This window comes from Gouania willdenowi, chromosome 5 (assembly GCF_900634775.1).
Source record: "Gouania willdenowi chromosome 5, fGouWil2.1, whole genome shotgun sequence".
In the NCBI taxonomy this organism is placed as follows: domain Eukaryota; kingdom Metazoa; phylum Chordata; class Actinopteri; order Blenniiformes; family Gobiesocidae; genus Gouania; species Gouania willdenowi.
In genome coordinates, this window is record NC_041048.1 from 27759752 (window position 1) to 27776957 (window position 17206).

The window sequence follows — 17206 nt, forward strand, 5'->3', positions numbered from 1 at the left end:
CGATTCAATATCTAACCAGGGAGAGTCCGAGCCTCCATTCACCCACGCAGAGATAATCCTGGCTTGCAAAGATAGCACATAGTATTCTATGTTAGGAAGGCCCCATCCACCTTGCTCCCTCGGAAGCTGTAACCCTGCGAGTTTGACCTTCGGTTTCCTGCCATTCCAAATAAAGTCTGATAATGCTTTGTTCATATTTGCAATGTCATTTGCACTTAAATTTACAAACAACATTGATGTGGGGTACAATATTTTTGGAAGGACGGTCATCTTAATAAGGTTAATTCTACCCAGGAACGATACAGGGAGATTCTTCCATCTTGTTAACATTTCTTGGACTTTTTTAACCAGAGGAGTAATGTTTTCTGAATATAACCGATTGAGTTGGGGGACAATTCTAATTCCTAAGTAATCAAACCCAGATGGAGCCCAACGAAAAGGTTGAATATAAGGTGGTTCTATTTTAATGTCATTATCTAGGATCATTATTTCTGACTTATCAAAATTTACTTTATATCCAGATATTAGGCTGAATTCTCTTAGACAAGTTGTTAAAGCTATTAATGACTGAGAGGGTTTTGTTAACGTCAATAGAATATCATCAGCGTACAGTAAAATTTTATGTTGTTTAGTACCAATCGTTACTCCTTGGATATCAGGGTTTTGTCTGATAGCCAACGCTAATGGCTCTATAGCCAGGGCAAACAAAGTAGGGGACAATGGACTTCCTTGAGCTGTACCTCTTTTCACTTTAAAGGGAGCAGACAGCAGACCGTTTGTCAGAACCGAAGCTGTTGGTGCTTTATACAGCAGTCTGACCCACCTCAAGAAGCCACATCCAAAACCAAATCTCTTCATTACTTCAAACATGTACTCCCATTCAATTCTATCAAACGCCTTTTCGGCATCCATAGAAACCACAGCACCCAGCGTTTTGTTAGTATTAAGATGATGAATAATATGAAGTAGGCGTCTAGTGTTGTGATAGGAGTTTCGACCGCAGATAAATCCTGTTTGATCTGCATCCACAATTGTGTTTACAACATTCTCCAACCTAAGAGCCAGTATTTTGGAAAGTATTTTGTTGTCCACATTAAGGAGGCTGATTGGTCTATAAGAGGAGCACAATTCTGGATTTCTATTCTTCTTTACTATTAGTGTTATGTTCGCCCCATACATGGATTCAGGGAGCACAGACTCCTCAAGTGATTTATCAAAAACCCTTAACAGAAGTTTGTTAATTTTCCCTTTCATCACTTTAAAAAACTCGACTGGGAAGCCATCTTCCCCAGGACATTTTCCCGATTGAAGTGTGGATATAGCTTTATCTATTTCTAATATAGAGATAGGGGATTCTAAACGGTCAAATTGATCCTTCTATATTTGTGGAAAACATAAGTGATCTAAAAGGCTTCCTGCCCCAAGTCTCTCCTTATCAATCTCACTACTGTACAGTTTAGTGTAAAATCTTTTAAAGCTCTCATTAATTTGACGATTATTAGTTTGTCTTTGTTGATTTTCATCCTGTACAGCTGATATATAGGATTTGATAGGGGCATTCCTTGCTAGGCGTGCTAAAAGGCGATTTGGTTTGTTAGCCAATTCAAAAAAATTTTGTTTTGTGAATAGTATATCCCTTTCTGCCTTCCTTGTTATCAGGTTATTTAGCACTGTCCTAGTAGATTTTAATTCAATAAGCGTTGCCTCAGATCTTGTCTTGTAGTAGGTTTCCTCTAATAATTTTACTTTATTTTCTATTTCCAGTTGTTTGGCAGCTCGCTCTTTCTTCCTTCGACTTGTATAGGATATAATCATACCCCTCATATAAGCTTTATAAGTATCCCACACAATTCTTGGATCAGCTCCATTTTTATCATTAATTTCTAAAAATAAGTCAGTTTGGTCTGTCAAATATTTAACGAATTTTTCATCCATAAGTAGGGTTGCATTCATTCTCCAGGAGAATGAGCGTTCACTTGGTCTAGGAGGATGCATTGCCATCACCACAGGAGCATGGTCTGAAAGAGCAATGAGGCCTATATCAGCGTGTTCAACTAAGCCCAGGAGACATCTAGAAACAAAAATATAGTCAATACGTGAAGCAGACAGGTGGGGCTGAGAGTGAAACGTATATTGTTTTGAAAGTGGGTTATAATGCCTCCATATATCTACCAGATCGAATTCTCTATTGATATTTAAAACAGCCTTAGCATTTTTAGATGCATTTGCATGAGGGGGGAGTCTATCCATCATTGGGGATAGCGCACAATTAAAATCACCCCCAATTATGATGTTGGGACAATCCATATCAGCTAAATGTCTAAGTAATGATGCATAAAATGCTTCATCCTGAATATTGGGCCCATATACATTTCCCAATACAATAACTTCACCATGTAGTATCCCTTTAACCAAAACAAACCTGCCTTCAGTGTCTTTAAAAGAGGCTGTAACAGTAAATGGAAGATTCTTGTGCAATAAGATCACTACGCCTCTCTTATTTGTTGAGTGTGATGAAAAGAAAATTTGACCAACCCATTCCCTACGATATTTTTTGTGTTCTTCATCATTCAAATGTGTTTCCTGGAGAAAGGCTATTTGAATCTTGTCTTTTTTAAGAGAAATTAGGACAGCCTTCCTCTTGACTACATTATTAGAGCCCCGAATATTCCATGTATTTATCTTAATAAACATTAACACCCAATTATATTATGAATTGTGAGTCACCATCAAATTTAACCATTTTGTGGAAGAGGCCAGTCTGCAGCTCCAACATATAATAAGTTTAACCAACATAGAAATGTGCTCTGAGCAAAACCTGAACAAGCCCAGAAGCACTACGAACATCAACACATGAAGAGAGTGCATTACGAACGCACACTCCCCTCAGAATAAAACTTAGAAGTGAGAGGAAAAAAAAAAAGAAAAAAAAAAAAAATTAAATTAAATTAAAAGAAATAAACAAATAAATAAAAATATACCTAGATGTACTCTTGATAAACAAAAAAAAAAGCACAGCTGTGGGGGTCAAAAGCAACAAGAGATAACAGCTTCCCCCGCAGGACTGCAGATGCAATTACCAGCATATCACATTGTGAGAAAGAAAAAGGAAACCTTTAAATACAGAGCACTCTTCTTAAGCCATGAAGCTCATTGTTTATATTGCATTCGGGTCATACCTGGAACTGTCAAAATGTGGTTAACCAGACAATCAGAGGTTATTCAGATGCAGACATTTTGTTGACGTAATCATCAATTTCCTTTGTGGTGGAAAATGAGGAGCTGGTGCCGTCAGGGTGAAAAACTTTGATGACAGCGGGGTACAGAAACGAGTATCTTATTCCAGCTTCTCTCAGCTGTTTACGAGCATTGGCGGACTCCTTCCTCCTCCTTACAACCTCCACAGAAAAATCCTGATAGAATGATACGTTGCTGCCGTCGATGCTCAATGTGCCTCTATTTCTAGCTGCTTGCAGGATTTTCTGTTTGTTGGTATAATCATGCAGCCTCACCAGGACGGCTCTTGGCCCCTCCTTACCAGAAAGTCTTGTCGGTGGGCCCGTGCGATGGGCTCTGTCGAGCTTAATGCGGTCGGTTTGCATACCCAACACATCTGGTATCCACTTTTCAAAAAACTCAACCGGTGTGCGGCCCTCCGAGCCTTCGTTAAGACCAACAATTCTCAGGTTCTGACGTCGACTTTGGTTTTCGAAGTTTTCCAGACGATCCAATGCCTTCTGCAGCTCGCCTTCCAGAGCTTTTACCCGGGGTGCTGTTGCCGCCGATGTGTCTTCGAGGTCTGAGATGCGCTGCTCGGCCGTTCCCATCCTCTGTATTAAGCTGTCGAGCTTCCCCGAGAATTCGCTAACCGGTTTAATTATGTTGGCCAGTTTGCTGTCCAGCATCTTCTCTATGTTTGCAGTAACACAGTTCACTATAAGCTTGTCCCGTTGTTCACTTAACTCTTCGTTGTTGGCGGAAGCAGGCCCGTGCACTGCTTCGTCCTCCGGTCCCAGCTCATCGTTCGAGCTATCGATAGCCTTATTAGCATTAGCTTTAGCTCCCTTCTTCTGTTCGTGTTTCTTCTTCTTGTTCGGTCCAGGGTGCGCAAAAAAAGCATCGAGTGACATGATAAATCTATCGTGCACCCGACGGACCTCTCCACTGGTCAGAAAATGTTTGAAAAGTAAAGTTTATAGCAGTCCTGCAGGGAGCCGACAAACTCACGTCTGTTCGGGTGTGTGCATCACGTGATCCCCAGTAATAATTTTTTAATTGCTCAGTTGCCCCTTTTTCCTTCGGTCCTGGTCAGCCTGTGAGTACAATGTCGTGTTGTGAATTGTCTGTTTTTGTCAGTGCTTTGTGGTCTGTTGTTTTAATGTCAATGTAGATGCCATCCTCTGTTTTTCACTGCAAAACAAATCTACCTATGAGTATTAATAAAGTCACCAGAACCTGAACCTGATAATTAGGACTTAGTATCTCATAATTAATTAATTATTATTTTACTTCTTCTAGTTTTTTTACTGGCGGGAATGGGCGTCCGTAAGAAACACAGCACTGTGTCTTAGATATTCAACTGAGACCAATAGCAGGCAATCTAAATAAATATTTGAATATTTTTAATGTAAACCTTTTAAAACTACACTCATGTTATATGCAAGATTTCAAACTAATGCAAGTTCATTTTTAGTTTTCACTCATTCTAGTTTTTGGAGTTAAAAAATAATACAAATAACTAAAGTATTAAATGAATTAAATAGACAACCAAAAAGAACATGAAAAATAATATTCAATTTAGAATTTTGTTTTCAAAAGATTTATTCTCAAAAGAATTTCATCTGTTTTAGACAACAATTTTCTTTCATTAAAAAATAATCTGTTTTAGGTTGTCTAGAACCAATGACTTAATAGTCTGCATCATCTCAAAAGTGTATATAGTTTAAAGTCAGAGGATAAAAACAGCTTTGCCAATGTTTGGGATTTTTTTTCTTTCTTAGAACAACAAAACTATGGGATTACACTACAACACAAAAAGACTAAAGGTGGAGATCATGTGGTAAAAGACAGGCAGGATGCTTTCCCATGCACAGAGATCTAGACAAATGTGACCTCAAAAATGCTTCACAGAAAAGAAGCTGTTATGACAAGATAAGATAAAACTGTACTCTTTATTAAAAAGAAAAAACACACACAAAACTCCCTTTGGCTATGATTTAATTTATTATATTTTCCAACTATACAAATATTGCCATCATGAGCCAGCAGGAAAGCTGGGATAACTGATAAGTGCAGACTTTGTTTGATATAAATTCATATTTTACTTTGAAGGGCCACAATTATATCAGTGTTTATTGAGTCAGTCTAAAAATGAAGAACTTTCTTACAGAATCATTTAATTCTCTATTGTATTCTATAGTATCAACACAAAGAGCATCACTTGAATCCAATCTTCCCACTGGGAAAAAGCAACACTAACCATTACCCATCAAAACAAATCAATTGTTTAGGAACAAAACAACGCAAAAAAGACAAATGTGAAGCAAAACAATCCAAGAAAATGGTTCTAAGAATCAAGTTTCTCCAACTGTACGTGCATAAGTGCGCCACGTCAAATCCATCAAAGGCTTATGTAGGTGTGACCCACAGATGGTGTGACTATGGATAAAAGCCCCATAGACTCCAGAGAACCTAACGCCATCACAAATATTACCCCAGAAAAAAGCCACTCAATCTCCACAAATATGAGACCGCACCCTCTATCAGTTACCATGACACAATGTTCCTGAGAGAGGCTTTCAGTCTCACATGATGTGACTGTAAATCTGCTTCAATGCCTTTGATCTGTGTCACAGGACACTCTAAAATATACAAAGACTGTGAGCAGTGGGATCCTCAGAGCCAGATTTTTCCATAAAGCGTTTTTTAATCCAGTGGGTCAAATGACTCAGACGTGTGGTTTTATATTTACTGTGAATAAAATACAAACAATGTTCTGCAGTTGCCACTGTCTGAAAGGATGAACTGCAATTTGGTTTGGAAAATAAACCTGGCAAGCAGAATTATCAAAGTAAAATGTATTGTGATTTATGACAAAGCCTTTCAAGAAACACTCTCCCAAAATTTGCTTCTCATCAACTTTGCCAAAACGAATACAGTTTTATTCATTCATTTTATTTATTTATTTTTTAACATTTAATGAGTTTATCTTTTGTTTTATTTAATGTGTACATTTAAATGTCCTAAGTAACTGAATAAATATGTGTATAGCATTGCAGTTTTACAATTGTCCTGTATTGTGGTCAGAAAACATGATTTCCTTTTTTTTTTACTTCAAATCTCACCAGCTTGCTTGCTGCAGAGTTAAGTACAGCACATTTTAATTAGTCACTCAGTTCTTTACCTAAGGCAAAACGTGACCCACTGGTCTATCACTCACTGAATTCAATGTACCGGTAATTTTACACTCATTTAAATGCCTGGGCAGAGGAAGTTACTGATCTATATCAGAGTATGCTGTTGTTTGTTACTATAAATGGAAATCAGCCTGTTATTACGCTGTTTAAAGACATTGGATTTTTCCATTTCCTTTCAACTATCACAGCTAATACACCCATTTGGAAGGATTGCTACATGCATCAAACTATCATGGAAAGGCATGAGTCAACAGCTTCAGTTCATGCATGTGCTCTGAATTACCGTAAGCAAACATTTGTACTGTTTAATTTTCTGAACCTGTTCTCTGTTTAATGATGATCTTTTTAATCTCAACGGGATTAAATTATTGGGTGATACTGAAGAGATGAAAACATAAATGGGTATATGAAGCACATTTGTTTATTTAATATACTTACAGTTCATATACAAGTCAATACATTGCATATATACTGTTTCACATTGCTCATCTTTAAGTTAGATGTTTACCTTTTATTTTCATTACATATTTTCTTTTAATTTCTCATGCTAACTCATGTGGTTCTCTGGCATTCACGAATGGCTTATTATACAGATTTGTTGGAGACTTTACATCCTTCAACACTTTTTTGGGAGGAGTGTATATTTGTGGCGCTTGTGCTTGGTGGCTTTTTCATGCTGAATGAAAAATAAGAATGATTTTGTGAGAGACGCTAAAATCTCAGTAACAAATCTTACAGAACTTGTAACTGTGCCTCATCCTGCTCCTCTTTAGGAAGGTATACTCATAAAGTATTTACACGATTTTTGTTTTTTTCGTCTCTCTTCTTAGTTGATTTCGGGTTTGTTCCTGTTGTTGGCACTAATCTCACAGGAACTGCCACACAGGCCATTGCAGGTGGCAGTTCTCCTGAGGCTAGTGAATCATTCAGTTTGGAAAGGCAGAGGATTTTATTTATTTATTTATCTTTGAATTACTATTACAATATCATACAGGACATTTACGGGAGAATACTAATACGGGAGGATGGCGGGAAAGAGGGGTAAAATAAGGTAGTTTTTGGCCAAAACTTGAGACTTGACATATATGCATATTGGATTTTCCAATATGGTGATGCCAGTCAAGGTTATTGTCAAATAGGCATCATATTTGAATCCCTGGGGTTCAAAACCCTTCAAAAAGTGTTTTTAATTTTAATGATATGACATTTATGTCATTAAATAGCAGATCTCTGTCTTTACCTGTGCAAACATGACCAGTTGGTTAAAAGTCGGCCAACAAACAAGCACACATTGAATATTTCTGTTTCTACTGTGGACTGCTAACCAGGGAAAGAAGTTCACTATGTTAAATAAATTATTTGACTGTGATATCATCTGGAAACCGAAGATAAAAATAATGCCAAGTTCAGGTTGTGGTTGATAACTGCTGTTAACCATGTGTTTTTAGTTTGTTGAATCTGGTATGAAGTGGGGACAGACTATGGAGGTACTGTATATTTGTCTTCATTTATCAATTAAAAAAAAGTTGCCTCAATCCCAAGGAAAAATAAATTAAAAATTCAATTAAAAAAACTACTTCATTTGAATCAAAAACACATTTTTATTATATTTTTTTTTTCCAAATGGGAATACATCTTTAACAAACTAAAAAAATAGCATTTTCTTTGATTGAAAATATTTTTTGATTGAAGTGGGTTATTTTCTTTGGTTGAAGTCATCTTTTTGTATTTGTGCCACATTACATGTAGGACATTTATGTCTTTATTATTCAATTCCAAAAAGATATCGCTTCAATCAAAAAAAAAAAACAAATTTCACTTCAATGAAATAAAACATTTTTAATCAAAAAAGTGTTGGAATGCTAACAAATATTTGAAAAAATATTGCGTGTGAACACTTGTTTTCTTTGATTAAGTGGTGTTTTTTGATTTAAGCAATTTTTTTGGGGATTGAAAAATAAAGGCGTAAATCTACCTGCATAACAGACATGCTCATAAAACAACAAAGATTACTTAAGATTACTGCATTTTTTAAGTTCAATTTCGAGTAGAAACAACATTTCCCTTGTGATTTATTTTTCAATACGGATAAAGTCTTCCTTGATAGATGAAAATAGTTACGGATATTGGTTTGTGTCATATTTTAGAATCGTTTTCATAAACCATTGCAATTTCTCAGCAGACAAAAGGGAAACATAAAGAGCTGGAGATCCACCTAATCCCTTTCCTCATCCTTTCACCAGGCCTGTCACTTGGGAGGCTGCTGCGTAATGTATGTAATGCAATATTAGTTGACCTATACAACTCTGGGCTTTGAAATGCGGTTGTTCTTCTTCTCTGTCTTACGTAACAGTTCAGCTACTGTACATTGGCCTTAGGCTACACAGACATGGAGGGAACATAGAGAACTTTTTTTCCTGCTATAACCAACAGACATGGTGGATGAATGATTAAACTCATAATTAACATGCAAAACCTCTGTGGAAAAAAATACCTTCCATTATAGTAAAGAACATTAAATAAGGTAGAGGGAATAGGGAATACAAACACAGATTTAAAAGCAAAGCAAAGGGAACCATCCACACACAAAAAGAAACACACTTCCACACATCCACAGTTACCTCTACTACTGTCGACTTTATCTCATCCCTCTCTGCCAACAGTGGAGTAAGCTCCATCAAACCTTATCTTTGTATTTCATCAGTACATTACCAAAAAACATTATATTACCAAATACCTTTTTCTATGTACATCCACAGTGTTTAAGACTGGTGTTGGCGCTACAAGGTTCAACTAAGTTTACATCGAAGAAGACTCACTTTCTTTCTCTGTGTTACCATGGTAACCGAGGGTGCCATGCCAAGCAGGTTTATCTGTACTGTAGCAGCTCACTCTGTCAACCTCCTGGCTATCACTGCTGAAATGTGTGTGTTTGTGCGTCATTGGCAAACATTTAATCTTTTATTTCTATCAAAGACAAAGACTTCTATGACGACAATAACAATGATGGCAATAATGAAACAGTTGATGGTGAGCTTTACCGACATGTACTTCTTTGGCAATGAGGGAGGATCAAAGCCGACCGCCTCTTGTCCTACATTTACACCAAGTTGAATAATTCATGCTTTACTCACTGGAAAGGGAGAGACTGCTTTGTGTCTCCTTCTGCAATCACGTGTTTTCTGCTGCCAACAACAACAGGTTTCCAACAAATTTAACTGATGCTCACAGTTTAACCTATTCCATATAGCAAAAGTAAGAATTTCAGGACATCTTTTTTCTTTTCTTTTTTAGCTAAATGGTGTAAGCGTTTTGGAGTGTGTTCCAGTCCAGGTTGTAAAAAAGGGTTGAATAGTGATGGACTGGCGACCTGTCAGGGTGTACCCTGGCCTACGTCCAATGACAGCTGGAGATAGGCAACAGCAGACCCCCGCCACCCTGAAAAAAGAGCAAGCGGGTGTGAAAATGGATGAATGGGTTGAATAGAAAACAAATTTATATCTAGAAAAACAAAGTACTTGTATTCTGCTTGAAGATGGTAAATGGTAAATTGACTTGATTTATATAGCCATGCAAGGCGCTAGTCAACTATTGGGAGCAACTTAGGGTTCAGTGTATAGCACTGGGATCTAACCCCCAACCCCCAATCAGAAGACAATCCACCTGAGTCACGGTCTTCAGCCCTCTTTGTTTGGGTGATCACAGATTGGGGAACTCTTAGATCGTCTGGTACCACAGACCTCAGGGAGCCAGGTGGAAAGCCCATTCTCTGGTTCTGAGTTCTAGACAGTGACGTGCCGTGACCACTAGGGTGGGGTAGGCACGTTGCAAATCTAGACCACCAATGACAATTTCATATGTTTCTGCTGGCAAGTGTTAATTCAATTCAAATCAATTTCATTTTTATAAAGCAATTTCCAACGAAGTCATCTCAATGCACTTATCAAAATATAAAATTCATAATAAGAAAGAAAAAAACCCAACAAGATCCACATGAACAAGCATTTAGCCATCTAACAAAATCAACATCATAAACACCATTAAAGAAACAGAAATAATTATTTTATATAGCCTCCATACTCTCCCAACAAGATATATCTCATGACATGACAACACATGCATTGTTTGTGTTGGAAACACAGAGAAAATGACAACGACAACTCAGAACAGCTTCAGTGAGGAGCATCCACAAAGCCAATCCTGCCTTTTGTACCATTCACTGTAGAAAGTATGAAACATTTTCTGACCTTACCTTTGCTGAAGGTCTGGTAACTCAGGTGTTGGTCTCCCATCTTTTAAAAGCGGTCATTTTTCCTCAAAAAAAGTTTCTCTATCATCTCTGGCACTGTCATCCTGTCTGTAGTGTTATCCTGCCCACTAGCTAGAGAACGTAGCAGCAACGGTCACATGGCGTCTATTCACTAATGTACTGTGAACTTACGTATAGCATTTAGCATAGCGTGGTTACGTCCAAAGGCAGCTCTTTACGCTGCCTTTGGATGTAAATGGTTGTCATCTTGGAGACCTGACTGGGCATGCGCAAACACGTAAAAACACGCAATGGGAACAGAGGCAAAGGAGCAACGTGCCTTTGGGAGGGGGCGTGGCCTCCCTCTGCCTTACAGCGGAGTGAAAAAAAAAAAAAGACTGTGCAGCTGTTGCAAGAAATAGCGCTGTTTAGTCATTTGGGCTATGAAACGCACAAAATGCAGACACTTTCAAACTTATAAGTACAGTAGGCTATTGGAAATGGAAAAATAAATCATTCATAATTATATTATAATTAAAACAAATAATCAAAATATCAATTCACTCTTGGATAGGCACTGCTTACCTTGCCTACCCTGACGGCACGTCACTGGTTCTAGAGGTATGCAACCATAAACCAAACATCCACTTCACACTTCTGGGGAGCAAGAACTCCATAAGCAGAGAGTATCGGTTTGAATAAAAGCATGCATGTGTGGGAAGAGAGTTTGGAAAAAAGGTGCTGTGAACCTGAACATGAGGGGCATCTGAGGCAAATCAGCGGCTTGGAAAAGAGAAAGAAGACCAACTGGAGGTTGATTACTGCTGGATTTGACCTTTCAACACAGACCAGGTTTCTCAGGTTGAGAAGGCACTTGTTGGCAAAATATTTTCCCTTTTTTCTGCCCAGTTCCCATCTTAACTGCACTAATAGCAGCAACATTTTTTCTGGCTAGTATAGGGTTTCATCTACACAATAACAATTAAGGATGTCCCGATACAACTTTTTCACTTCCGATATGATACCCATATTGCAGCCTTGTCTATCGGCCGATTTCGATAATGATCCAATACGATATCAGCACAAATCATACATACTTTTAATACTTATTTTATAGTGTGGAATGATAGAAAAAGGCTTCATCAAGTGATGTTACTCAAGCAGAGAACAATAGTCAGCAACAGTAGGTTACGTTGTTGGAGTCTGAACCAAAGTCACCCATGGATAGAAGTTCTGGAGTGGAAAATTTTATTGGAGAGCTTATATCTGTGATTTTAGTTCGATAAAATCGGATATTACATTTTCTGGTTGATATCGGACCAATATTCGATATCAAAATTGGATCGGGACACCTCTAATAACAATAATTTGTAGTGTGACAACAGCCTCAGAATAAAAACTATAACAAAAGGAAGAGACAGGATTTTTTTCAGTGTCAGGTCAAACTCTCCTCTGTTCAAAAGCCATTGAAGCCATTTGAGGACAATGAAGGTGACAATATAAGTAGAGCATAAAAGAAGCTCCTCCTCTTATGAAAGGATTGCAGCAGAGCGTAAGTGAGACAGTGTACGGATGCTGGATTTGGGTCGATCCTCACTTTGACTTGTTAAGGTGAGACCACTTTTTGTTTGTTTATACCTCTTATTTCCCAGACCTTCAAAAAATAGAAGTAGTTTCATATGTTCAGTTTAAGCTACATTTCTAGAGTAATGCTTGATTAACGCAACTTAGAACCGTGCACACACAAATGTGACAGTAACACAATACCCTGTATGGCTTCTTGAACAGGGTTGAATAAGTTTGGCATTTGAACCAATGTCCTGTGTCTGTGTTGGATTTAGAGGAGTGTACAACCACATGTATTTCACGTATTTTTTTAATTTTTAATTGACAAAATAATTCCAGTGAAGGAGGTCTGACAAAACTCAATCTTCTGCTTTGAATTCCATGAATGTTAAAGTTTGTGAGCCAGCGCTGCTTGCTTTGTGCAGGAGAGATGTCCCAGTACATTAGAGAGAACTGTGAAGAAATACATGTTTTTTTGTGGTGACCGGTTCTGGTCCTGATAGAACAAAACCTTCTGCCAGAGGGGAGAGGAGAGACCAGTGGCGGCTGGTGACAAATATTCTTGCGGGGGCTGATCATGTGACATTTTGTTTCTCTCCCATTGTCCAGTATATGAATTCTAATCAACAGTCAGACGACAACTATAATTTAACAGTATTGATAATCTCCTTCTCAAAATTACCAGTTCCACAGATAAGTAAATTAACATTTTTCAATCGTGTAATGCTCCATGCATGCTTCTGGAAGGAAAGGTATCAAATACAATAATCAGCTGAATCTATGGTCAGCTGAATCTATACACATGAACAGTGTGTGTGAGTGAGTGATGTTAGTGTTTCTAAGGTGAGCGTATAACGATGAGTGGAGGGATGGACAATTGGTATTTGCTTTCTGGGTGGATCATTTCTCAGTGACTCAAGTGTTAAAATCAGGAATCTCAGGTTTTTGTTTTTTTTTTTGAGAACAAAAAAGCAGAGCATTGAGGCCATCTTATGCCATAATATTCCTAAGGAAATATTTTATCATCTTTAAAGTTAAGAAGCACCTCTCTCATTATAAAGTTGTCATTGGTGTTGTGATGAGGATGTTAAGAAGACTTGTAAAGGAGAAAGAACAGCATCCCTGATACCAAAAATTGGTTAATATATAACACATAAGCCCAAGACTGAATTAAATGAAGTTACTGTATTTGAGCATTTAAAATTAATTTAAACATTACAGATATATTCATTGTTTTAATAAGATGAGGGATAAATATTAAGGCCTATATATAGTCTATTCAAAGATAATTAACATTTGGCTAATACTGTACACAGATGCATAGCTTACCTAGTTATGCAGCATGTACAGGAAAAAAACAGCCTCTCTCTTCAGGCCTCAAATTCAGCTCTGTTCCGACTCCCAACACAGCCTTGTGCTGCTCATACACTGTGTGAAAACACAACTTGATGTTCCAAAGTGCACAAAGTTGCTCCTTGTTTGTTAAATTAGCCATATTTCCATTAATTTTATTTTTTTTCCATTGCTGACTGGTCCATCCATCTCTGCAACCTATTCATGTCTCTCACATACCACACTCGCGCCTAACAATCATACATCAAACTGTTCTTCACTCACATCTCCACTACTCTCGCCTGACACCTTTTTGACATTCTCGACCCTTTCAACCATCCTTTCACTCTCCACCACAAACCACCTGCTTGCCTAATCTTATTTCTCACATCCACCTCCGAACTCACCCAACTTCCTAATATTCTGATCTCTCCACCCTCATTCGTACCAAACTCAAGCACCTCCTCCTTATCCTCATTATTTCTCTTCCCATTTATTCACCACACTCTTCACCGCTCTCACCCCTTCATCCATCTCTCCTTTCAACCCCACAATTGTAGCGTCATTCCCAAACAGAGCCAGAAACACTTTCACACTCACTGCTTCCAAACAATCTTTCTCCCACACACTCGCTCCCGCAAACGATCCCCCAGGTACCCATCTCCACGTCACCCCCATGTCACCTCCCACTCTCTTCCTCTGCCTGGTGATAAACATTAAACAGTATGGGAGACGCAACCAACTCTCACTCAAACCTTCCTTTTCTTTCACCCTATCCTCAAATCCATGATCGTTTCCAGACACCTGCCTTTCATTCCATACTTTCCCAACAAGTTCCACAGACCAGGCTTACTCACTCTCGGATACGCTTTTCTCAAATCTAGTAACCCAGCAACTGGCCAATCATCATCATCATTCATCTCTCCATTTTCTCATCCTTCCATCCATTTCTTGTAGTCCTCCACATCCTCCAGATGTTCCGCCCACCATGCAACCCTCTTTGCTATTACTCTCGCTAAAATCCTGCATCCCATACTCAACAGACACACACCACTATAGTTGTTCCTATCATTCCTGTCTCCTTTCTTAAAAAAAAAGGTACCATCAACTCCACTTTCACAGATTCATCCCATCTGCCCGCTATCTTCTCAAACATCTCTCTCACCATCTGTATCACCCTCTCTTTCACTTCACCATCCTAATATATCTAATTCTTACTCCATCATCACCAGTCGCTGATTCTTTCATCTCGTTCATTGCTTCCTCAACTCCTCCCTTTCAGGAATCTCGCTCAGCATCTCATTCTCTTTCGTTCTCTCATCCTCACGCAGATCTGTCACTCCAGTCACCGCCTCTTCAATCATCAAGGTTCCTCCTCATTCCTCTCACTCGTCACCCTTTGGAAATATTCTTTATATTCATTCACCATTATATTTGCACTTGCCGGAGCCTTACGTCCTTTAATCCCAATCTTTCTCAAGAACTTATACATCTCACCCACCCTGCCAGTCTCATTTGCTTCCTGACACTCTCTTAACTTCTCTCTTCACCATTCTTCCTCCAGCCTCCTCAAGCACTTCTTCAGCTGTTTCCTTGCCTCTTTCACTTCCTTTCAACCTTCCGCCATCTCGCCCTCCATTCTCTTCATCACTTGTCCATCTCTCCTCGGTCTCAGCCATCTTCTGTTACCCACCAGTTGTACCTTCTCATTCTTCTTTCTCACCGCCACTTATTCTCTCATTCATCACATTCAACTCCTCTTCATGTTCAATCGTCCATGGGTTTTGCATCCCCTTTTCATGTACTCCACACACTTCTTTCACTACCTCATCATCACCTTGGAAAGTACTTCCCATTCCGTCCTTCCATCTCCTCGTACATTCTCCTCTAACATCAGTTATCTTGTTCTCTCCTCATACTCCCCTCTCTTCTCCCGCTCTTTCAACAATTCCCATCTGATCTTTGGCACCCTCCTTTGTCTCACTCCTGGCACTCTCCATCTTCTCACATTCACCCTCACAGTCATCATTTTTGGTTTGTGGTCCGACAACACATACTCTTCATCCGTTCTAATTTTTAGACCATCCAGTGTCTGTCTATCCTCCTCATAATATAACCATCCAACCTTTACCACCTTCCATACATCACATTAAACCACGTCCCTCTCTTCTTATGGCTCATGTAACTGTTCACATTCACTAAGTCATGCTCTCCACACCAGTTTACTAAATGTCTTCAAGCCTCATTTGTTGTTCCAATCCCATACCTCACATTCACTCCATCTCTATCGTACCCTCTTCCTACCTTTGCATTAAAATCACCTCCAATTATAAGCTTTTCATTTCCACCAATCGCAACCTGACTCTCCATTTCCCTTCTGTATCGCTCCATACTTACCACATCCATACCCCACAGAGGCTGATATACCGCAACCAACCTCAAACCTCCAAGCACAACCGCAGTCACCCTCTCCTCAAGCCATCTCTGTTTCCCCTCACTCACCCACAACTCCATGCAATACCCTGGACAGGGAGCTAGTCCATCGCAGGGAAATACACACACAGACAACCACTCACACTGTCATTGTCGTTGTGTCCTTGGGCAAGGCACTTCACCCACACAGCCTAGTATCAATGCGATGTGTGAGTGAGTGTTACTGGTGGTCGGGGGGACCGATGGTGCACTATGGCAGCCTTGCTTCTGTCAGTCTACCTTGGAGCAGCTGTGGCTACAATAGTAGCTTACCACCATCAATAATGCACATCAATATAAAGCGCTTTGAGGGGCATATTCACTAAGAATACTTAAGTGCTTTTTTGCACACCTGCAATTACGCACTTCTCTCCAACGTGTATTCTCCAGTCCAGGCTGCTGACACGCCCACCGCGCGTAAGGAGCCAAAAAGCACGTATGTGTGAATGAAGGCGGGTTGAAGGAAAGGAGGTGGTGATGTCATTTTTTGGGGCTGTCTAGAAATCACGGAACATGAAGTTTTCCCAACGCTTGTAAATGTCATTGAAATTTGTGAAAATGATGAAGTTCACTTTTAATTTAAAACGCCTTCATTGATAAACAATGTAACAGATTGATTTGATCAGATTTTTGCAGTGTGACTGAGGATCGGCCGCATTGTGTTTGAGTCACAGTCAAAATCTCTCGCCTTGATCATCTTCATCATCGCTGTAAAGCGTGACCGAGTTAGATGCGCTGGAGATATGAGGAAATAACCCGGCCGCAGAGCGTCCTGCTTTATTGCAGAGGGATGTTTGCAGTGAAACAGAACTATTGGCTTTCATAATACGCAGTTTTAAATACAAATTGTTTAAAGCGACCTGAGCTAAGCCTCATTAAAATATGTGTGGGAACAGTTTGTGGTCCATCCTCATCTGCATATGACAGCTTGTTTACCTTTGTAGTGAATCAAACTGTGACTTTACGTTGGACATAGTATGAAATAGTTGAATCACTGTGACCAATGTGGACAGAAGTCTGCATCTGTCAGAGTTTTAATTAATCGCGCAGCAGCAGCTGAGTGATCACAGCTGTTGCTGCGTGACGCACAAGTGCGTGTGGCTTCAAATGTAACTAACTCCATATTTCTAGGGCAATAAAATGTTTCACCTTGTTGGGGCGCTGCACTTAT

The 17206-nt window shown here is 39.1% G+C and overlaps 1 protein-coding gene across 3 annotated transcripts in view; it reads left to right on the plus strand.

The window, feature by feature from the left end:
- The first annotated feature begins 12145 nt into the window (after nucleotides 1-12145).
- Nucleotides 12146-17206, plus strand: part of LOC114462961 (trypsin-like) — a 32094-nt gene continuing 27033 nt past the window's right edge. For all 3 annotated transcript variants that reach the window (XR_003674046.1, XM_028446106.1, XM_028446105.1), the window contains exon 1: nucleotides 12146-12276. The gene's annotated coding sequence lies outside the window, so the exon portion shown is untranslated. The remainder of the gene's footprint in view (nucleotides 12277-17206) is intronic.